Source organism: Macaca thibetana, chromosome 10, assembly GCF_024542745.1.
Source record: "Macaca thibetana thibetana isolate TM-01 chromosome 10, ASM2454274v1, whole genome shotgun sequence".
Lineage (NCBI taxonomy): Eukaryota > Metazoa > Chordata > Mammalia > Primates > Cercopithecidae > Macaca > Macaca thibetana.
In genome coordinates, this window is record NC_065587.1 from 32234357 (window position 1) to 32256641 (window position 22285).

The window sequence follows — 22285 nt, forward strand, 5'->3', positions numbered from 1 at the left end:
AGCTGGGACTACAGGCATAGTCCCAGGCTAATTTTTGAACTTTTTGTAGAGACAGAGTCTTGCTATATTGCCTGGGCTCAAGTGACCCTCCCACCTCAGCCTTCTGAGTAGCTGTGACTACAGGTACACAACACCACACCTGGCTATTTTTTGTTGTTGTTGTTAGAAATGGGATCTCACTTTGTTGTCCAAGCTAGTCTTGTGAGGTAAAGCCAGCTGGGCTTCTCGGTGGGGTCGGGACTTAGAGAACTTTTCTGTCTAGCTAAAGGATTGTAAACACACTAATCAGTGCTCTGTATCTAGCGAAAGGTTTGTAAATGCACCAATCAGCACTCTGTAAAAATGCACCAATCAGCGCTCTGTGTCTACCTAAAGGTTTGTAAACACACCAATTGGCACTCTGTGTCTAGCTAATCCTGTGGAGACCTGGAGAACTTTTCTGTCTAGCTTAAGGTTAGGAAATGCACCAATCAGCGCTCTGTGTCTAGCTAAGGGTTTATAAACACATCAATCAGCACTCTGTAAAAAGAAACCAATCAGCACTCTGTAAAAACGGACCAGTCAGCACTCTGTAAAGTGGACCAATCAGCACTCTGTAAAATGGACCAATCAGCAGAATGTGGGTTGGGCCAAATAAGGGAATAAAAGAGCTGGCTACTCCCGAGCCAGCAGTGGCAACCCGCTGGGGTCCGCTTCCAGGCTGTGGAAGATTTGTTCTTTTGCTCTTCACAATAAATCTTGCTGCTGTTCACTCTTTGGGTCCGCACTACCTTTATGAGCCTTTGGGTTCGCACTACCGTTAACATTCACTGTGAAAGGCTGCAGCTTCGCTCCTGAAGTCAAGTGAGACTACGAACCAACTGGAAGGAAGAAACTCTAGACACATCTGAACATCTGAAGGAGCAAAGTCCAGACACGCCATCTTTAAGAACTGTAACACTCCCCGGAGGGTCTACAGCTTCATTCTTCAAGTCAGCGAGACCAAGAACCCACCAGAAGGAACCAATTCTGGACACAGTCTCAAACTCCTGGGCTCAAGCGATCCTCTCACTTTAGCCTCCCAAAGCACTGGGATTACAGGCCTAATCTCTTCTTATAAGAACACCTGCCATGACTTCTGTGTGTGTTGCCAAGGCACGGGCCTGGTGGACCGTAGGGGCAACGTTATTGCCATTGTCCTCTCCCTCTGTCCCGGGAGTCGAGATGTCAGGACTCAGCTCTCCAGAGATGGAGGGCTGTCGTAACCTACTTGGGCTACTGGACAATGAGGAGATTCATGGCCCTGTGCAACACCGTCACCAGTTGCCTGGTGCAGCCCGAAGACCACCAATGTAAGGGCAGAGCTGTGCCATGGAAGGCAGCCACCCCATCCCAAGCCTCACGCTGACCCCAGGTCACTGGAGCCCAGGAGTGGAGGGGGTTCGAGGCCTAGCACCCAGATAGTCTCAGACCCTGCTTAGGCAGAATCCTGGGGCACCCCGGCCACCATGGCAGATCCACTGCTCTGGAACTGATACGGAAATGCTGAGAAGGGAGGAGCATGGTCCCTTTAAATGATACAGAAGAGGGGAAGAGAAGTGCCCGGTAGAGGAGGGTGTGGTCCCTAAGCCTCCACCCCCACGAACATAAGTGAGGACAGGCATTTCCTGACCAAATGTTACATTTTCCAAGACCACCTTTGCTGCCACATCCCATCCTGCACCTATAAAAACCCAGACCCTAGCAAGACAGAGGCAGGAGCGGCTGGAAGTGGAGAGGAACACACTGGCGGAAGGACACGCAAGTGGCCGAATGGCAAGAGGAATGTGCTGACAGGCAGCAGCATGCCACTGACCACAGAATGATGTGGAGTTTGGCCAGGGGAGTCGGAGGAGTGCCTGGGCCACCCAGCGGCCCGACTCCAGGGGAAAACCATCTCCCTTCTGGTTCCCTCATCTGCTGAGAGCTACTTCTACTCAATAAAACCTTGCACCCATTCTCCAAGCCCATGTGTGATCTGATTGTTCTGGTACACCAAGGCAAGAACCCGGGATACACAAAGCCCTCTGTCCACGCAACAAGTAGAGGGTCTAAGCTTCCTATAGACAGCAAAACTAAAAGAGCAAACAGTAGCACATGCCAACTGAGGCTTCAGCTGTGAACATTCACCTCTAGACACTGCCTTGGGGTTGGAGCCCCGTGGCCTACCCATCTGTATGCTCCCCTAGCAGTGGGAGAAACAGGACACTGAAGAAGCGAACCACACCCCCATCCCACACCCTGCAAGGAACACAAGGGAACCTTTCCCGTTTTGGAACCACGACACAGGCTTGGGCAGCCGGGACCCCTGGGAGGTCGTGGTGGTGACAATGGCATAGCTTCCAGGATTATCCATGTCATGGGCAGCACTTGCTGATTTGAGGGTTTGGAGTGCCGTTCATGCAATGTTAGTGGAGAGTCCAAGGGCAGAACTTCTGAGGCGTAAAAACTCCCACCAAAAAGTCACATTTAAGTACTTGGCAATACCAGGGGGTGGTTATACCTCCAGTTACTAAAAAACAGTCTTATTCAGCATACAAAAACAATCAGAGCCAAAATTGAAGGAAACACCAGAGCCAGTTAGAAAGACAGAGGACATCCAGCTCTTTCAACAGCAGGCAAAAGATTAAAAAGCTGAAAAGGTTGATTTTCATTGCCTGGGAGAATTCTGTCACCGGGTCTTTGGACTTCTTAATTCTCATAATTCTTTCCTGGGACCACCTCAAGATGAATAGGAACCACAGCATGATGTCCAGCTTAGGTTCTATTACAAGTCAGAACAAAACATGATAGACTGGCTGGGCATGGTGGCTCACCTGTAATCCCAGCATTTTGGGAGGCTGAAGTGGGTGGATTACTTGAGGTCAGGAGTTTGAGACCAGCCTGGCTAACATGGTGAAACCCCATCTCTGTTAAAAATACAAAAATTAGCCAGGTATGGTGGCACATGCCTGTAGTCCCAGCTACTTGGAAGGCTGAGTCAGGAGAATCACTTGAACCTGGGAGGCAGACGCTGCAGTGCCCCGAGATCACGCCACTGCACTCCAGCCTGGGCAACCAAGTGAGACTCTTTCTAAAAAAAGAAAAAAAGAGGCCGGGCGCCGTGGTTCATGCCTGTAATCCCAGCACTTTGGGAGGCCGAGGTGGGCAGATCACAAGGTCAGGAGATCAAGACCATCCTGGCTAACACTGTGAAACCCTGTCTCTACTAAAAATACAGAAAAAGCCAGGCTTGGTGGCAGGCATCTGTAGTCCCAGCTACTTGGGAAGCTGAGGCAGGAGAATGGCATGAACCCGGGAGGCAGAGCTTGCAGTGAGCGGAGATCGCACCACCGCAGTCCAGCCTGGGTGACAGAGAGACTCTGTCTCAAAGAAAAAAAAAAAAAAAAGTGATGGACTACCATGGGACAGAAATCATGAGTCTCTGTTTGCCATCACTAGTAAAAGAATTTCTTTTTCTCAGCCCAACCTAGATTCACGTGGACTGAAATGTGCTTATTCTCTTCATGGGCTGGTGATGGTTGGAACTGCTAGGATTGTCCATCGAGGGAACACTTGCTTGGGCATTTTTGAACAATTTTTTGGGCTCACCTGCTGCCCTTTTGTGGAGAATACTTGGAAAATCAAATTTATCAACCTGAGAATTGTTGGAGACAATTCCCTTGCTCCTGGAATTACTGAAACCCGCTGTTACATTTGAACAAGGTGGTCTAGAGGTCTTTCATAATATAATCGCCTTACGTGGTACCAACACAGTATGACCTCATGTAAAGCAGGCATTGGTAGTGGAACTGGAGACCAAATTTTATGTAGTGGAAATGAGGCACTGCTGAACAAATGAGAACTGTGTTTACCTGACCCTCTAAAGCATTCAGTACCAGCAGTCTAAAACATCTATACGGAAACGCTTCCAAATACATCAGTAATGTCTAAGTGATTTTGATGTGAGGACTGATGTATTTTAGTTGAAATACCTTTCTGAACTCTAGACTTAGAGTTCATAGACATATTCTGTGAATACTTACCTATTTTTACCTGAGCTGCAGGAAATGTTCTGAAAGCTTAATGCAAATAAATCTTAGTTTAGATGTTATAGAAGAGAGAAGGAGAAGGAGAAGAAGACCCATTCTATGGGATTAGGGCCCACACTAATGACCTCATTTTAATTCATTCGGGTCTTTACAGGCCCGGTCTCCAAATACAACCACATTCTAAGGGAGCAGGGCTTAGGACTTCAACAAGTGAATTTGGGGGAACACAGTCCAGCCCATAACAACGTTGTAATTCATTTCATATGCCCTCAGCACCTGACACATAACACGCATACACACAGATATACCGAAACAGGGGGCGCGTTGCTACACACGACACCAGTCTGCAAACCGCCCTTCCCCGGTGAGTGTCCTTGAGCAAGCTCGCCCGCCCCCAGTCCTCGTTTCTCCACTAGAGGGCAGCCAGCGCCTGTTAAAGAGGGCCCAGGCCTTTGCAAGGGGGCCACACTCAGCCACATTCTCGGTCGTTGCACATCACGAGCTGGAGGTTCTGAATTTTCTCTCTTGTTCCATGCCGTGCTAATGCCACTTAAGGTCCCTGCAGGCCCTGCGTCATTAACATGGGGTGGGGGCCCCTCTCTTGTCCTCAGCGAGGGGAGAGAACCTGGGGTCCCCAGAGCCCCCTTCTGTGAGTCCGTAGTCTCACACACACCCTGCTGAACAGGCACTGTGTCCGCAGCTGGAGAGGATCGCGGGTGCGCGAGAGGTGGGACAGATTCTACAAAGATTCAGAGAAGCCGGTGAACTCCAGTAGTGGTTTTACTGATTCTCTGCCATAAGACAGGAAGGGGCACCTCTGTTTCCTTTTCTCCTCCTATCCCAAATCTCTGGGGCCTCCAGCCTCCATTCTCCTCTCCAGCCGAGGGCTGTGAGGCGCTGCCTGTCTTTGGATGACTGCTGTGTGTAATGCTGGGAGCGCGCTGATCGGCCACATGACAGTCAGGCAATTAGGAGACGCAGGAGAGTCCCTGGCCCCCACTCTGATGCTTCTCCCTGCGGAATGCACCTTCTCCTCCCCTCACCACCTTCCGCAGAGGTGCTCTGCCAGGACTGCTGGAAACGAGCAGCCCTGGGCTCTCCGGTTCACAGCCAAGGGTGGACGTTGCCGGGCGGGAACTTTCAGCTCCCGTGCAGTGATATTCAATCCTGGTTCCAACAAGGGGTGGGTTTCCCCCCACACCATCAGGGTGTACACTCCTCCCACAAGAAAAGAGATTACAAGGGATAAAAAAATATATAGGTAGTTAGAAGGAATAAGTTCTAGTATTTGAAAGTAGAGTAGGAAAGTTATAGTTAACAATAATGTATTGTATATTTTTGGGGTTGTTTTGTTTTGTTTTGAGATGGGGTCTCGCTCTGTTGCCCAGGCTGGAGTGCAGTGGCACGATCTCAGCTGACTGCAACCTCCGTCTCCCAGGTTTAAGAGATTCTCCTGCCTTAGCCTCCCGAGTAGCTGGGATTACAGGCACCTGCCACCGCGCCCAACTAATTTTTGTATTTTTGTAGAGACGGGGTTTCCATGTTGGCCAGGCTGGTCTCGAACTCCTGATCTCAGGTGATCCACCTGCCTCAGTCCCCCAAAGTGCTGGAATTACAGGCATGAGCCACCGCGCCTGGCCTGTATATTTCAAAATAACTAGAATTGGAATGTTCCCAACACAAAGAAAAAACAAATGTTTGAGGAGATGGACATCCCAATGACCCTGATTAGAACATTATATGTTATATACATGTATCAAAATATCATGTGCCCCAAAATATGTACAACTGTGAAATATCAATAAAAAAGAAAAGAGATCTATTACACAGCAGGGTGACTACAGTCAATAATAAGGTGTCGAACATCAACAGACGAATGGATGGAGCCAGTGTGGTACAGATACACCGTGGAGTGCTACAAAGCCATGAAAATAGAGTGAGATCCTGTCATTTGCAACAGCATGGATGTAATTGGAGATCATTGTGTTAAGTGAAATAAGCCAGGCACAGAAGGACTAACTTCACTCGTTTGTGGGAGCTGAAATTAAAATTCCCAGAGGCAGGTTTCACACTTCTAAAAGCCCCCTTCTAACTGCCTCATTCACAGCAGCATCATTCCCAAAGCCAAAAGGAGGGACCCACCCAGTGCCTCTCCACGGATGGGCAGGAAAACAAAATGTGGTGTAAACCTGCCACGGAGCATCACTCAGCCTTGGACAGGAAGGAACTTCTGACAGAGGCCACAACGTGGATGAAATGACATTCTGCTGAGTAAAACCAACCGGACACAAAAATTGCACGACTCCAATTATATGAGTCATCAAATTCCCAGAGACAGAAAGTAAAATCGTGGTTGCCGGGGGCTGGGGGAAGAAGACATGGGGAGTTTAATGGGCACGAAATTACAGTTTAGGAAGATGAAGACCTTCTGGAAATGGGCAGTGGTGCTGGTTGTGCAATGATGTTAATGTTCTTCATACTACAGAATTGTACACTTTAAAATGGTTAGAAAGAATGGTAAATTTTATGTTATGTATATTTTACCATGATTTTTAAAATGACCACCAAAGTTACCCCTTCCAAATGGCAGTACTCCATCAGGAAGGCAGCCTCGAGGTCTAGGGGCTGGCATCGGCCCACGTAGCTTGGCAAGGGATTCTGCACCCTGGAGGAAGACACACAGTCGGCAGCAGTGGTCCCAAGACTGGCGCATACCATTGGGGAGCATCATGCCCAGGCCCAAGAGGGACAAGGCCTGGTGCCCTGGAGCCTCCTCAGCTCTGACCAGGCTTCCTTCTCCCAGAGACAGGGTGAAGCTGGCCTGGACATGGCCTGGGGTGCCCTCCATGACATAGCGTTCACATACTTTCATGCTATGGGTTCACTTCGCCCTGCCCCTTGCCCGTCAAAGTTCCTACAGCTGCCATGGGCTCTCTCCTGACCAAACAGAAGACCCAGCCCATAAACCCATCTTGCCATCTGGCATCCTGCTCCAACACTGGGGCAAGGCAGAGTCTTGGCAAAGTGAAGCAGAAGACAGGCTTGGGGGATGGAGGAGGTAGACCCCGTTTGCAGAGCCTGTGCTTTGCAAATGCTTCTCCCTGGTGGCAACTCTGAACTGTCAATCTGTACATACATCCCTGTCCAGCTTCCCCAAGGTCCCCACGGTTGACATTCAGGGCATTCAGGAGCTTGGATGGGAGAAAATACATCTTTATTTTCACTAAGGTTTAGCATTTCCTCCATCTCTGAATGTAAGCGACACGCGTCAGCAGTTCTAAGGGGTCCATGGAGCTCATCAGGCTCTGTAAGGCTCCATGGTGCCCCAAAAGGTTAAAGACTGCTATGCCTTAGAGCAGCAGTCCCCAGCATTTTGGCACCAGGGACTGGTTTTGGGGAACACAGTTTTTCCACAGACCGAGGGTGGAGTGGTGGTTTTGTGATGATTCAAGTGCATTATATTTATTGTGTACTTTGCTTGTATTATTATTATATTATCATTATAATATTATTATTATGTTGTAATATATAATGAAATAACTGTTCAATTCACCATAATGTAAACTCAGTGGGAGCCTGGGCTTGTTTTCCTGCAACTAGATGGTCCCATCTGGGGGCGATGGGAGACAGTGACAGATCAGCAGGCATTAGATTCTCATGCGCACACAGCCTGGATCCCCCTGCACAGTTCACAGTAGGGTTTGCGCTCCTATGAGAATATAATGCCACTACTGATGTGATGGGAGGTAGAGCTCAGGGGGTAATTCGAGCAACGAGGAGTGGCTGTAAATACAGACGAAGCTTCATTTGCTTGCCTGCCTCTCACCTGCCAGTGTGGCCCATTCCTGTGACCCCAGGGGTTGGGGACCCCTGCTCTAGAGTATTTGCAGGGAAACAGGAGGCTTAGAGAGGAACGATCTTCCTAAACAGTGGGTCAGAAGGTCAGCAGTGTGCACGCCCAGATCAGTAGGGTAGCAGACCCCAGGGAGGATGGGGCTGTAAGCCAAGGAGTACTCCAGGGAGGCAAGGTCTATTCCTGCAGATGCACCCCCCACACAGGCCATAGGGTTCAGGAGAGGAGGATGTCCAGGTGGTGGGAATGGGAACAAGCATGATCTATAATCTGTGTTAAATTGATAGCAAGGGTGACTTTCCTCCATGCCAGAGACAGGAGCAGGGGTCACCTGGTAGCAATGAGAACCTCCCTCCAAGACTCTTGGCCCTGGCCCAGGTGGCAGGAGGGAAGGCTGGAGGGCCATGAGACTGGTGGGCAGGGAAGAAGGCTGGCCGTGGCCAGGGCTGTTGGGGAAACACCTTTACCTGGGCAGCCTGAGATGATCACGGCCAGAGCTCCAGCTGCTCTCACCCCAGGCGGGGTCCCTGCACACACCGTATCTTTAGAGGTCCCTTCAGGAGCCTGGTTTGCTGCTTCACGGTGTCATCGGAGCCAGGGGAAGACAGGAGAAGTGACCACACTGTCGCTGGGAGATGCATCCTGCCAAGGCCAGCCCATGGCTCTGATGCCCAGGCTTCAGCATGCAGTCCAGGGTGCAGAGGCTGTGTGCAGCAGGGGTGTGACAGGCCCCCGTGTGTGCTGACGGGAGGCCCCACCCACCCATACACACCTGGGGTGCTGGGGGTGGGGGGTTGCTGGTGGGGTCCTGGCCTGAAGCCTGTGAGGCCTGGATGTTAGGCCAAGCTCTGGGGGTGGGCCGGGGATGCCCCTGGGCACCTGCCGCTGCCTCCACACGCTACTGACTGTCTCATTTGGCCTCTGGCCATTGCCCTGCTGTCCATGTTACCGGAAAGTGGTCTCAGTTCAGACCCCAAGAGAGGGTTCTTGGATCTCGAGGAAGAAAGAATTAGGGGTGAGTCCACAGAGTAAAGTGAAAGCAAGTTTATTAAGAAAGTGAAGGAATAAAGAATGGCTGCTCCATGGTCAGAGCAGCCCTGAGGGATGCTGGTTGCTTTCTTGTTTTTTTTTTTCAATTTGAGATGGAGTCTCGCTCTATTGCCAGGCTGGATTGCAGTGGCACGATCTCAGCTCACTGCAACCTCCACCTCCCGGGTTCAAGCAATTCCCTTACCTCAGCCTCCCGATTAGCTGGGACTACAGGTGTGCGCCACCACACCCAACTAATTTTTTTGCATTTTAGTAGACGGGATTTCACCATGTTGGCCAGGATGGTCTTGATCTCCTGACGTTGTGATCTGCCTGCCTTGGCCTCCCAAAGTGCTGGGATTACAGGCATGAGCCACCACGCCCGGCCTTGATTGCTTATTTTTATGGTTCTTCTTGATTATATGCTAAACAAGGGATGGGTTATTCATGCCTCCCTTTTTTAGACCATACAGAGTAACTTCCTGACATTGCCGTGGCATTTGTAAACTGTCAAATTGTTGACAGTTTGTGAGAGTAGCAGTGAGAATGACCAGAGGTCATTCTCGTCATCATCTTGGTTTTGATGACTTTTTAGCCGGCTTCTTTACTGCAACCTGTTTTAATCAGCAAGGTCTTTATGACCTGTATCTTGCAGTGACCTCCTATCTCATCCTGTGACTTAGAATGCCTAACCAGGGGGCCAAGCGCGGTGGCTCACACCTGTAATCCCAGGACTTTGGGAGGTTATGGTGGGTGGATTACCTGAGGCCAGGAGTTCGAGACCAGCCTGGGCAACATGGCGAAACCCCATCTCTACTAAAAATACAAAATTTAGCTGGGCGTGGTCACGCACACCTGTAGTCCCAGCTACTCAGGAGACTAAGGTAGGAGAATTGCTTGAACCTGGGTGGTGGTAGTTGCAGTGAGCCAAGATCGCGCCATTGCACCCCAGCCTGGGCAACCGAGTGGGACTCCGTCTCAAAAAAAAAAAAACAAAAAGGAATGCCTAACTGTCTGAGAATGCAGCCCGGTAAGTCTCAGCCTTATTTTACCTAGCCCCTATTCAAGATGGAGTTGCTCTGGTTTAAGTGCCTCTGACATCTCTATAGGTAAAGACCCTGAGGGCTGTCTAGTGTTCCTAAGCACAAGGAGGCTGTGATGAGCCAGATGTGGTGGCGTGAGCCTGTGGTCCCAGCTACTTGGGAGGCTGAGGTGGGGAATCACTTAAGCCCAGGAGGTCAAGGTTGCAGTGACCTGTGATCATGCCACTGCTCTCCAGCCTGGGTGACAGAACAAGATCCCAATCTCTTAAAAAAAAGAAAAAAGAAAAAAGAAAAAAGGCCAGGTGCGGTGGCTCATGCCTGTAATCCCAGCACTTTGGGAGGCCGAGGAGGGCAGATCACAAGGTCAAGAGTTTGAGACCATCCTGGCCAACATGGTGAAACCCCATCTCTACTAAAAATACAAAAATTAGCTGGGTGTGGTGGCGGGCACCTGTAGTCTCAGCTACTTGGGAGGCTGAGGCAGGAGAACCGCTTGAACTCGCCACTGCACTGCAGTCTAGCAACAAAGTGAGACTCCATCTCAAGAAAAAAAAAAAAAAGGCTGCAATGAGCTGTATAGGGAAAATATGTGTGTTAAATATGTGTGTTAGATGAGCTGCGTTCAGGCAAGAGTTATGGTGTTGCTGGTCGTGAATACATTAAAGAAGCAATAATATATATTAAAGTATATTTCAACAGAAACAGACACACAACAAGGTTATGTATGGATTAGTGAATGAAATGTTGCAAACAGAAGCTCTCACAGGCCTGTATTTCCCCTGGAGCAATGGTTCTGTACTTTCTGGTTAAAAGGTTTAAGATGAGACAGTTCTGAGCAACAATTCTAAATGTCTGCCACATCTCAGATAAGAAACACGTCTCCCTGCAGCACCAGAAAGAGCTCAGGATGAGAGGCAGACCTGCATCTCTGCCCCAGGGACTCCTTTCTCCTCTGCACGGCCCTGGAGCCTGCTGTGGGCACACAGCCGTTCCTGACACGGAGTCCCTGGAGCACTATGCACACAGAGCACGCTGTCCTGCTCCCCCTTCTCCCTCCCTCCAGCCTCCAGAACCCCCAAGAGCCCAAAGCCCTGGCTTCAGTGGTCTGTGCCCCAGCATGCCGGCTGGGGACAGTTTTCCTCTTCTCTGAGAGTTAGGAGACAACGTCATTTTAACAAAAGCAGGACACCTGATCCCTTTTAAGAGGGCTCACTGATGACCATAACTACTGAAAAGAAAGGAACGTTTCCATGTGAAAAATGCTAATTCCAGAGGAATTTCACTTGACCCCTGGCAGATGGGGTTGCCAGAGCTGTCTCGGGAGGTCTGGGGGTGGGGGGGGGCGCGCGCGCACACACACACACACACACACACACACACACACACACACACACACACACACACGCGGGTGAGATGGGGAGGAGCGTGGGGTGGGGCTGTCAGCAGGAAAGGTGTGGAGAGGGCAAAGGCATGTTGTAGGGTCTGGGCTCCTCATCATTGGAGGGGCCTGGGAACCCTTGGACACCACCCCTTCTGCTTCTGGGAGGTTACGGAGGGATTCCGATGCTGAACCCTCAACCAGGCATCTGTTTCTCCAGTCATCATCCTCTGCTTTGGAATTAAACTCTCCCAGGCCTTAGTAAGCAAGAAGACAGCCCTGAAGGTGAACTTGAGCGTGAAGGGCAGGGAGGGTGGAGGGGCTGGTCCTGCCCTCTCCAGGTCCCTGAAGTCTCCATCTGGAAGCTGCTGGGGCAGGGCCCACTCTCCTGGGAATGAGGCCCCACCCTCCAGGTCCAGTCTTTCACTCCTTTTCCTTGTCTACACTTTTTTCCCCCTGTCTGGACTTCTCCCGGCCGGAAGATTCCCATCCAGTTCACTGCCATTGTGCACTGAAAAGCATTTCAGTTCCCTATATGATACTTTGCTACCCCAACCCTGACTTAGCATGCCCAAGGGCCGTGCCCTAAGCCACTCGGTAATGTCATTTCTGCCTCTGGTTTCCCTGTTTCTGTTATGGGATCCAGCTGCCTCATAAATGCTTCGCCTGTGAGCAGACACAGTTGGGGCTGCCGAGCGCTCTCACCCCAGCAGAACCTCACCAAACCCCGCAAAGAGGACCCCAGGCATCCAAGAAGAGGCTGGGAAATGCCAAGTGCCGCCTCCCTGCCGACACCCCACTCTGACCTCAGGGCTACTCCGTGTGATTGGTGACACGGAAGGGTGGTCATAGGGCCACACACATCCCCATGGGAATCCGCGGCAGAGGAGGGCAGGCGGGGCACGAGTACATGAAACAGCAGCACTGACCTTGACTGAGATCGTAGTGATTAACAGGGCAATTGAAACAATGGGGGGAAAGCCAGAACCAGGGGTGCAGGAATAATCTATCAGGACTCTTACCCAGAGCCTTCCTGAAGGGAAAAAGAAATCCAGTAAAAACAAACTCTCCTTCATGGTAGCAACAATGAAACAATCTCCCTTCTCTTGCTTGCAATTTTATTGGCCTCCAAAGTTTCTGTGTTTCTACAGATTAGCCTTCCCTTGGGAAGTTAGGTGGGGGGAAAATAAGCAAATATTAGTTCCCTCCTGGAGAAGTCATTCTTTTGAGCAAGTTTCCCCAGGAGCTCTACAGGGCACAGCTTGTGAAACATCGTTCCAGGCCTTCTCAACTCAAGTGGGGGGAAAGGATTAACAAATATCTTTGAATTCCAGCGAGACAAAACAGGAACGACCTCAAGCCGGGCTTCCTCCTGCAGCCTCTCAAAGGCTCCTAGTGCCTGGCCCGAAAGAAGAGCGCCCGCCCGCACGGGCTGCGCCTGGGGCAGCGTCAGATCCGCCAGGTGGGCTGGGGGACAAATCCTGATTTTCACTTCACTTCTGATTGGTAATTGTGTGCAAGAGATGTTCCCGGCTAAAATAATATACAATAACTTCCCTTGAGAAAATATACACAGTCAATTTTTGGAATCACTTAACACAACCCTTCACCAAGTGAAGGTACAATTGGAACCACATAACACGTTTCCCATGTGGAAGACAAGGGTTGGTACAAGCTGATGTCATCGCGGGAGAGCCGAACGTGCCGGTTTTATTAGCCCCAGGCCACACGTAGGTGAGCAGTGGGCCATTGTTATGCAATCATTTAGTATTATTTTTCCATAAATCAAGGTAACGCCTAATGAAGTCCGAGTCTTTAAATCAAGCAGCCTTTTCCTATTTGGAACATAAAGTTGGGCTGTTGCCAAGAGCTCCGGGAAGCAGCGGGCTACAAGTAGCATTTCAATAAAGAACCTAAGTACCCATTCACCAGCACCGGATGCAGGCTGCTCGGTCACGCCCACACGCCAATACTGTCAAGTCAGCCTTAGGGGAGCTTCGCATTAGCGCTGACAGTGACAGACTGCAGCTGGGGCTCAGGAGCAGCCCCTGCGCTTCTGCTGGGAGAGGGAAGTGGGGAACAGGCAGCTGTTTTGGCCTCCCAGGGCTGCCATTACAAAGTGCCACTGGCTGGTGGCCTCACCGCAGACCTTTATTGTCTCATATTCTGGGGGCTGGAAGTCTGGGATCAAGGCGTGGGCAGGGTTATGTCTTCCAGGGACCCTCTCCTGGGCTTGTCGATGGCGGTCTTCTCACCATGCCCTCAGAGGGCTGTCCCTCTGGGCATACCTGTGTCCTAATCTCTCCTTTTTCTTTCTTTATTTAGTTTTAGAGACAGGATCTTGCTCTGTTGCCCAGATGGGAGTGCAGTGGCACAATCATGGCTCACCGAAGCCCCACATTCCCAGTGCTCAAGCGATCCTCTTGCCTCAGCCTCCCAGGCTCCCAAGTAGCTGGGGCTACGGGTGCACCTCACCAAGCCTGGCTAATTTTTAAAATTTTTTGTAGAGATGGGGGTCTCACCATGTTGCCCAGGCTGGTCTCGAACTTCTGGGCTGGAGCAATCCTCCTGCTTTGGCCTCCCAAAGTGTTGGGAGCCACCTTGCTAGGCCCTGGTCTCCTTTTCTTATAGGACACCAGTCAGACCAGAGTAGGGCCCACCCCCATGACCTCATTTTGAATAAATTACCTGTTTAAAGACCCTCTCTCAGCCAGGTGCGGTGGCTCATGCCTGTAATCCTAGCACTTTGGGAGGCCAAGGCAGCTAGATCACTTGAGGTCAGGAGTTCAAGACCAGCCTGGTTAACATGGTGAAATCCTGTCTCTACTAAAAATACAAAAAATTAGCCAGGCATGGTGGTGCATACCTGTAGTTCCAGCTACTTAGGAGGCTGAGGCACAAGAATTTCTTGAATCCAGGTGGCAGGGGTTGCAGTGAGCTGAGATCGCACCACTGCACTCCAGCCTGGTCAACAGAGCAAGACTGTGTCTCAAAAAAAAAAAAAAAAAAAGAAGAAGAAGAAAGAAAGAGAAGAGAAAGAAAGAAAGAAAAGAAAAGAGAGAAGAAAAGAAAGGAAGAAAGAAAGAAAGAAAAAGAAAGAAAGAAAAAAAAGAAACCTTCTATCCAAATACAGTCATATGGGGTTGGGACTGGGTGGTTAGGACTTCAACATAGGGACTTGGGGAGGGAGGCCATAAATCAGCCGATAACAGGGGAAGCACAGAAAAATCTTGGCATCGTTTTGCTGTTGTAAAAGAAAATGGAAAGGAAGGAAGGAATAGACATTGGGTGATTCCTGGCTGTTTTTCCGCCATGACCCAGCTGGCACAGCATCTCCATCAGGCCAGCCCAGGCACTGCAGCGTGGCCTGACCCTTGGACGGACAGGTGTGAGGGGTGGAGGTCTGCATCCAAGACACCCCCAGAGATCCCCGAGGTGAGTGTGTGTGCAAATGAGCTGGCCAAAGTGCTGTGTGGATTTGCCTTCTTGATGTTTTCTGTCGAGACAGAGCAGGTGGGGGAAGTGGGAGGCAGCTGATGGGGGAAAAAGTCAACAAGCGTAGCTTCATTTTCAGTTCTCTGCAGCGGGGTCGCTGCTTATCTGATGGAGGGCTCAGATCGTCCATCTCTAAGGTAATGATACCCTCATCTCACGTGTCCTTGAGAGGATGAACTAACTACAGCATTGTCTGCCAGGAATGCCCAACACAGAGCCTGACTGGTCCACAGTGCCTGGGAGCTGTCATTGTCTGCCCTCTTCCCAGCATCCTGGACTCATGCTTTCATCCAGGACTCTGGGTATAGGGAGAGGAGGTATGGGTGGCTGGAGTCAGAGACCTAGGTGCAGCTTCCTGGTCACAGTGGATATGCACTGGAAACAAGAATGTTCTGGACTCACTGCCTTTGCAGAGTTCACATCTCAACTATGAATGACAGTGACTGAAAAGGGGCTTGATCCAGCCCCGACATTCTCTGGGTGCACATTCCCCAATTTTCTTCCCATCACAGGGAGGAAGGAGTGGGAACCAAAGGCAAATAAGTATTTGAACAATGGCAATTCAATGTCTTTGAAGACTCAAAGTAGTTGAGTGACAGAGTCACAGCATACACAATAGTGCTGGGACCCTGTGATGTCCTGGAGGGTGCTGTGGTTCACATCACCCACTCCACGGTCTAGGGATGGGCCACAGGGTCATTGCCACACACCTCACAGCCCAGAGGTCACTTTCCTACATACCACAAGGTGCCATCTGGAATGAGGATAAGCATTTGGTGCCATCAGTCGGTTCAGGAGGCTGTGGGGTCATGTGGAACAGACAGCATCAGAAGCCCCCAACCTGGATTCTGGGAGGCAATGTGGCTGACAGCTCTGCATGGACATGCTGCTTGACCATGAGTGGCTTTTTCATACTTTCTATATTTCAGTGTTAGGGAGAAGAAAAAGCACTATTTAGCTGGGAACGATGGCTCACACTTGTCATCCCAGCACTTTGGGAGGCTGAGGCAGGAGGATCAGCTGAGCCTAGGAGTTCGAAGGTGCAGTGAGCTAGGATTGAAACCCTGCACCCCAGCCTGGGTGACTGGAAGTGAAACCTTGTCTATTAAGAAAAGAAAAAAAAAAAAAAAAAAAAAAGGCTGGGCATGATGGCTCATGCCTGTAATCCCAGTACTTTGGGAGGCTGAGGCGGGTGGATCACCTGAGGTCAGGAGTTCGAGACCAGCCTGCCCAACATGGTGAAACCCATCTCTACTAAAAATACAAAAATTAGCTGGGCTTGGTGGCACATACCCGTAATCCCAGCTACTCAAGAGGCTGAGACAGGAGAATTGCTTGAACCCAGGAGGAGGAGGTTACAGTGAGCTGAGATCGTGCCACCATACTCTAGCCTGGGTGACAAGAGCGAGCCTCCATCAAAAAAAAAAAAAAAAAAGAGAGAAAGAGAGAAAGACAGAGAGAAAGAAAGAAAGAAAGAAAGAAAGAAAGAAAGAAAGAAAGAAAATACGATTTATCTGCCCTGTCATCAATTTGTCATTTTGAGAAAGAAAACAAGAAAAGGTTCTTGTCACAACAGACGTACAAAGCATAATCTCCCGGTTTGGGAGGAAAGAGCCTTTTTCCAGGGACTTTCTAGAAAGGCCTCTCTTGTTACTTGGCCTGTCAAGGTGTGTGTGGGGGTGGGAAATGCTCTGCGCTGCCCCTGGCACAGCCGGGAACTACTGGCTCAGGACCCGGAAAGGAGCAGGGTTCCCACGTGCCCTTCGTGGGCTGTGGAAAGGGCGTCCGGGCAACCACAGGAGACAGTCTCTCTGACAAGTAGAAACTTTTCTTACTTTTAGGAAACCAACAATGCTTACCTCTCAAAGGGGGTTTTCTCTTTTAGAATCAACAGTGGAACCTGACTCTGTCCCCCATGACATAGGCCCCAGAGAAAGACATCCAGGAACCAGCGTTCCTATGACATGCTCCCTTTCCTTCAGGTGAGGGCATCGGCTTTGGCAACCTTGGGGACAATACTCACTTTTGCATGAAGAACTTTCATAAACTCCACACCTGAGTTTCAGGCTGGAAAGAAATCGAGGAAAGCCAGTTAAATGTGATCACAGAACGCCCCAGCTCAGCAATGCATCACCAGAAGTAACAGAACCTCCTGCAGGGTTTTGACCCCCTCCCTCCCCCGGCCAGCATGTATTTAACAAAACCCAGACCGCAGGGACTACATCAAACCTTAACACTTCTGCTCATCAGAGGACTCAGTCAACAGAGTAATAGTAACTGACAGAATGAAAAAAATTATTGGCAAGTCCTATATCTAACGAGGATTAATAGCCAGAATATATAAAGAACTCTTGGCCGGTCATGGTGGCTCACGCCTGTAACCGCAGCACTTTGGGAGGCCGAAGAGGGTGGATCACCTGAGGTCAGGAGTTCAAGAACAGCCTGGCAAAACATGGCGAAAACGCATCTCTACCAAAAATACAAAAATTAGCTGAGCATGGTGGTGCGTGCCTGTAATCCCAGCGACCAGGGAGGCTGAGGAAGGAGAATCGCTTGACCCTGGGAGGCAGAGGTTGCAGTGAGCTGAGATCGCGCCCTTGCACTCCAACTTGGGTGTGAGAAACAAACTCACTCATCCAAACCCAAAGAATGGACTTAGAGACCCAGAGATCAGCCAAAGTGAGACTTTTAATGACGGTCTTGCAAGAGCGGGTTTCTGACAGACAGGCACACCCAGCACAGTTTCAACAAGCAATTTATCCCCTAGTGCACAGGTCCCTCCCCCAGTTCCTCATACACTGAGTACTATGGGGTTACAACCTTTCTGGACATCACCTATTGATTGTTCTGATTGTTAGGTAGGGGCTATAGGTGGTTTTTTTTTTTTTTTTTTTTTTTTAGGGTTATCTTGCTGCATTTTGTTGCAGCCCGCAATGCATTGCAATCCTAGTTAGCTCAGGGGTTCTTCAAGTTTTTGACTTATGACCTAAGTACCTGGGCAGGCTGATAAGAACAGACAAAGCGAGCTATTTTGAAGCCTAGTAAGCTTTCATCTTAGACTGAATTTCTTTGGTGCAGGTGAAGGCAACTAAGTGAGGGCGTGGCAAGAAGAGGGGGAAGGGCAAGGCCGACAAGCAGGCATTGGCTATCCAAGCAGGAGCCTGGTATATCCTGTTTCTTCGGTAGTTTGCTGACCTGAGCCGACTCAAGTCACTTTGTCTTGGAAATGGACCACTGCATACATTATTTCCTTCATGGGCTACAGAGCAAGACTCCATCTCAAAACAACAACAACAACAACAAACTCTTAAAACTCAACAACAAGATCAAATAATCCAATCTAAAAATGAGTGAAAGGCTGGGAGTGGTGGCTCATGTCTGCAATCCCAACACTTTAGGAGGCTGAGTTGGAAGGATCCCTTGAGGTCAGGAGTTCAAGACCACGCTGGGCAACATAGTGAGACCCTGTCTCTACAAAAAGTAAGAAATAATGAAATTAGCTGGGCATAGTGTCACACGTCTGTAATCTCAGCTACTTGTGAGGCTGAGGCAGGAGAATCACTTGAACCTGGGAGGCGGAGGTTGCAGTGAGCCAAGATCGTGCCACTGCACTCCAGCCTGAGTGACAGAGTGAGACTCTGTCTCAAAAAAAATAATCAAGATGGTAAATTTTATAATATGTGTTTTTACCAGAATAAAATCAAACCACAGTGACTGATGACCCTATTCATTTCAATGCTCTGAACGGTATCTAAAATAACAACACAATTCCTTCCTGTTTTCCCACCTTTAGGTAAAATGATACTCCCAGGTTCTTCAAAATGATGTCCTATTCCTTCAGGAATGCAGACAAAATTGACAAAAGTATTCATCCCACAGACTACTGTCTCTGAGGTGGCCATCTGACGGCCTGGGAATGACTCCCTTTCCATGGAAGCTCTTGTTGTGAGCTGGGAAGTGTCCCACATCCAAGACACCAGTTCCCAAGCCCAGGTGCATCCCCACAGCCGTGAGCCGATTGTCCAGGACGTGGTACTGGTTGTCATGATGGTACTGCCAACGCTGCCTGTGAACACACACAAGGACGGGGAGGCAGCTTCGACGGGAGCAGAGAGGTTACTGACACCGCCTGCCCGCGGTACTTCCTTACTCCCTCGGCACGCGGAGTAAATAAGAGAAGAGAGCGGGCATCGGCAACAAGAAGGTGTGTTTAGGCAAATACTGACAGAGCTGCCGTCGCTCACTTCCCGGGCTGGACACACTCCCTCCTGCTAAATGACAACGGCCAACGACAGCGTGTGAGAGGACTTTATGAGAGTTTTTGGGTAAAAAGGCCAACCTCACTTTCAAAAAGAGTGAAAGAGTGGAAGGAAACAGAGAAAGGAACGCAGTATTTTTAAAGCCCTGATAGGTGGTGGTCCCCTGCGGTGCTCTGGTGGCCGGGCTGTGGTCTCTGCAGTGTCCGCTGGAGCCACTCGGGTGGTAATTGGGAGGCATCACAGTGACCTGGTGCGCTTTTTTTTTTTTTTTTTTGCTACTCTACATAATTCCCCATTAAGAAGGGGCCAATATGATGAAACTAATTATAAAAGACCTCCAAAGAGGCAATAGAAAGGTTACTTGTTTTTTTTAGATCCAGGTTTTGAACATTTAATTTTTCCTAGGAAATTGTCTATTTTAATGAAATGTTCAAGTGTTGGAGAAGAGTCATGCAGAGCTAATAAGTTCTCTCTTTTCGTATTAGCATTTCTGCTGTATCATGCCTGCCATCACCTGTATTTTCAACATGGCAGGGATGCCCCTCGACCATGTAAAATGTCAGAAAGCTGAAGGCTGTGGGAGCCGGAAAGGGAGAGGCAGGTGGAGTCACGTGGCAGACCATGAGTGTCAGAGGGAAAGCTCGGAAGGGTGTGGGAGCCAAGAGCAATATTCAGAATTCAGCAGCATTCAGACTCGCTAACACAAATGACCGTAAAGTGCAGTTTTTTTTTTAAGTATGCTTTACCAGAGCAGCACATTTAACAATTTATTTTATTTATTTATTTATTTTTGAGACGGAGTCTCGCTCTGTCACCCAGACTGGAGTGCAGTGGCGTGATCTCAGCTCACTGCAACCTCCACCTTCCGGGTTCAAGCAATTCTCCTGCCTCAGCCTCCCAAGTAGCTGGGACTATAGGCGCCCGCCACCATGCCCGACTCATTTTTGTATTTTTAGTAGAGACAGGGTTTCACCATGTTGGCCAGGCTGGTCTTGAACTCCTGACCTCAGGTGATCTGCCCACCTCAGCCTCCCAAAGTGCTGGGATTACAGGTATGAGCCACTGTGCCCGGCCCCACATTTAACAATTAAAAAAATATTTTTTGTAGACTGTGTTTGTTGCCCAGGGTAGTCTTGAACTCCTCTTCAAGTAATCCTCCAGTCTTGGTCTCTCAAAGTGTTGGGATTACAGGTGTAAGCCACTATACCCAGCCTACCATAGTAGCACATTTTAAAGGTACTTAAGGATATATCTAAAAGATGGTATGTAAAGGCTTTATCAATAAAATACAATTTTATTGAAAACATAAAGACCCTAATATAATTAAAAAATAGCAAGACTCAGTATTATAATCATGTCAATCATGCACCAATTACTCTCTAAATTGATAGTAACTGCCGTCTGGCTCATGCCTGTAATCCCAGCACTTTGGGAGGCCGAGGCAGGTGGATCACCTGAGGTCAGGAGTTCAAGAGCAGCCTGGCCAATATGATGAAACCCCATCTCTACTAAAAATACAAAAAAATGAGCCGGGCACAGTGGCACATGCCTGTAATCCCAGCTACTTGGAGGCTAAGGCAGGAGAATTGCTTGAATCTGAGAGGCAGAGATTGCAATGAGCCAGGATTACACCACTGTACTCTAACCTGGGTGACAGAGTGAAACTCCGTTTCAGAAAAAAGAAAAAAAAGAAAAAAAGAAACTGCCATCAGCCTCAGTAAGGTTTTCTGTGGAGCATCTCAGGCTGATTCTAAAACATGTGACGGGAAAGCCAAGAGCCGAGAACAGTCAGATGTGTTCTGAAGGGCAATGTGGGGGATAAAGACGGATCACAAAGTTGAAATACTCAAAGGCTGTGCAGGCTCAGGACAGATGAGCAGTCCCAGGACGGAGAAGAGTGTAGGACCAGACCTAAGAAACTGTGGCCACATAACAGATGGCCACATGGCATTATAGCCTGTAGGAGGGAAAAGGGACTCGATTCGTGTCCATGTGGAAAAAGAATATAGAACTGAATCTCTATGTCACACCTTACTCCAAAGACCTCACGATAAAACCTTACAACTTTCAGAAGAAAATACAGAAGGCTTTATGACTTTGGTATGAAATATAACTTCTTGATTAAAACACTGAACGCACAGAGCAGATTGCTGGATTAGTCTACATTCCATTGTAAACGTTCTATATATTAAAAGACACAATAAAGTAGTGAAAAGACTTTAGGCCACAGACTGGGAGAAAAACTTGCAGAGGATAGAACCAACTAAGCATTAGAATCCATAAGATTCAAAGAATCTAATAAGTAAGAAAAGGCCAAGAACCAACTGAAAAGGGGGAAAATAGGAACTAGCAGTTCACAACCCGGAAACAGAATGGACCACAGAAACATGGACAGGCGGCTCCCACGCCTGTGGTGGGGGGCGATGCAGAGCAGCCTCAGCCAGAGCTGTGGCGGTGTCAGGAGGCCAAGGACAGCCATGCCGTGGGACCTGGCCAGCATGTGTCTCAGTACCTGCCCTGGAACCCCTTGCGCCTGCATGAGAGTGTTCAGTAGCCTTGCTAGACCAGCAGAAACCTGGAGCCCCACCCCCACCCCCTGACACTCCATCAGTAGGATGGACACAGTGGCCCAGCCAGGACTGGCATTCCCCTGGTACTCTGTGTGCCCCAGCAACCCTGCAACCATACATGAATGAACTGGAGTGACACAGGTCACGGTTAGCGTGGCAGGCTTACACTGTGGGTGAGGAAAGGAGCTGCAGAATAAAGAGGATGACAGATGGCTAGGTACATACATACACGAATAGACAGGTGGATGGATAGGTACATACACATATGAATAGACAGGTGGATGGATAGGTACATACACATATGAATAGACAGGGGGATGGATAGGTACATACACATATGAATAGACAGGTGGATGGATAGGTACATATATGAATAGACAGGTGGATAGATAGGTACATACACATATGAATAGACAGGGGGATAGATAGGTACATACATACATGAATAGACAGGTGGATAGATAGGTACATACACATATGAATAGACAGGGGGATAGATAGGTACATACACATATGAATAGACAGGGGGATGGATAGGTACATACACATATGAATAGACAGGGGGATGGATAGGTACATACATACATGAATAGATAGGTGGATAGATAG

At 49.2% G+C, this 22285-nt stretch overlaps 1 protein-coding gene and 1 pseudogene across 1 annotated transcript in view; both read left to right on the top strand.

Annotated features, from left to right (window-relative positions):
- CLDN5 (claudin 5) overlaps nt 1-22285 on the top strand; it is a 224577-nt gene that overhangs the window by 111631 nt on the left and 90661 nt on the right. The window lies entirely within an intron of this gene.
- On the top strand, nt 1204-3859 carry LOC126964078 (uncharacterized protein C3orf38-like; annotated as a pseudogene).